This window comes from Mandrillus leucophaeus, unplaced genomic scaffold, assembly GCF_000951045.1.
Source record: "Mandrillus leucophaeus isolate KB7577 unplaced genomic scaffold, Mleu.le_1.0 Scaffold810, whole genome shotgun sequence".
Taxonomy (NCBI): Eukaryota; Metazoa; Chordata; class Mammalia; order Primates; family Cercopithecidae; genus Mandrillus; species Mandrillus leucophaeus.
The window spans coordinates 710,982-712,288 of record NW_012108809.1 but is presented as its reverse complement, the minus strand read 5'-3'; positions in this window follow the sequence as shown (position 1 = coordinate 712,288).

Genomic DNA, 1,307 nt, shown 5'->3' with positions numbered 1-1,307 from the left:
CATCTACTTCTTCCCACTGCCTCACGCCTGTTAGCCTCCTTTGTCTGTCATTCCGATCTCGTATTCGTGTGTACATCTTTAACTGGCATTTGTAAATGAGAACATGCTACATATGTCTTTCTGTGTCTTACTGGCTTCACTCAAGATAATGGCTTCCAGTTCCATCCATGTTGCTGCAAACACATGATTTTATTTCTTATGTGTGAATACTATTCCATTGTCTATTTATATGGAATATTTTTATTTTATGTGTGTTATTTTATTATATGGAATATTTTACGTGTGTATATATACACACACGCACAAGATTTTCTTCGTTGAATCATCTGGTAATGGACATGAGGGTTGATTCCATGTCTTTCCTGTTGTGAGTACTGCTTCAGTAAATATACAAGTTTAGAGAGTTTTTTGGTATAATAATTTTTTTTTTAACCTACATACCAGTAGTGAGATTTCTGGACCAAATGCTAGTACTATTTTTAATCTTTGAAAAAAATCTGCATACTGTTTTTTGTAGAAGTTGTACCAATTTACATTTCCATTAATAATATACAAGAGTTCCTTTTTCTTCACACCCTTGCCAATGTAACTATTCTTTTTTCTTTTTTTGTTCTTAGGCAATTTAATATTGTGCTCTGTGCTTTGTATCTATTATGTCATTTAGTACTTTTAGTATTCCTATAAAGGACAGAAGAAATTAAAGGAGGCATTATTTGTAACATTTCTATTCGTAGCTATTCTAACCGGTGTAAGATGATATCTCATTGTGATTTTAATTTGTATTTCTCTGATGATTAGTGATGTTGAACATTTTTTTCACATGCTTGTTAGCCGTTTATATGTCTTCTTTTTCAAAACATCTATTTATGTTCTTGGCCAGTCTTTTAATGGGTATTTGTTTTTGTCGTTATTTGAGTTCCTTATAAATTCTGGATATTAGTCCCCTGTGAGATACATAGTTTGCAAATATTTTCTCACATTCTGCACATTGTCTTTTTACTCTGTTGATTGTTTCTTTTGCGTTGCAGAAGCTTCTTTAGTTTAAGACTTGTCTATTTTTTTATTACTGCTTGTGTTTTTGAGGTCTTAGTCCTGAATTCTTTGCCTAGATCAATGTCCAGAGAGTTTAGCCTAAGTTTTCTTCTAATATTTTTATAGTTTTAGGACTTATATATAAGTTTTTAATCCATTGTAAGTTGATTTTTTATATAGTCCAGTTTTATTCTTCTGCATTATGCCTATCCAATTTTCCCAGCATCATTTAATGACAAGTGTGTCTTTTCCCCAGGGTATTTCTTCTCAGTTTT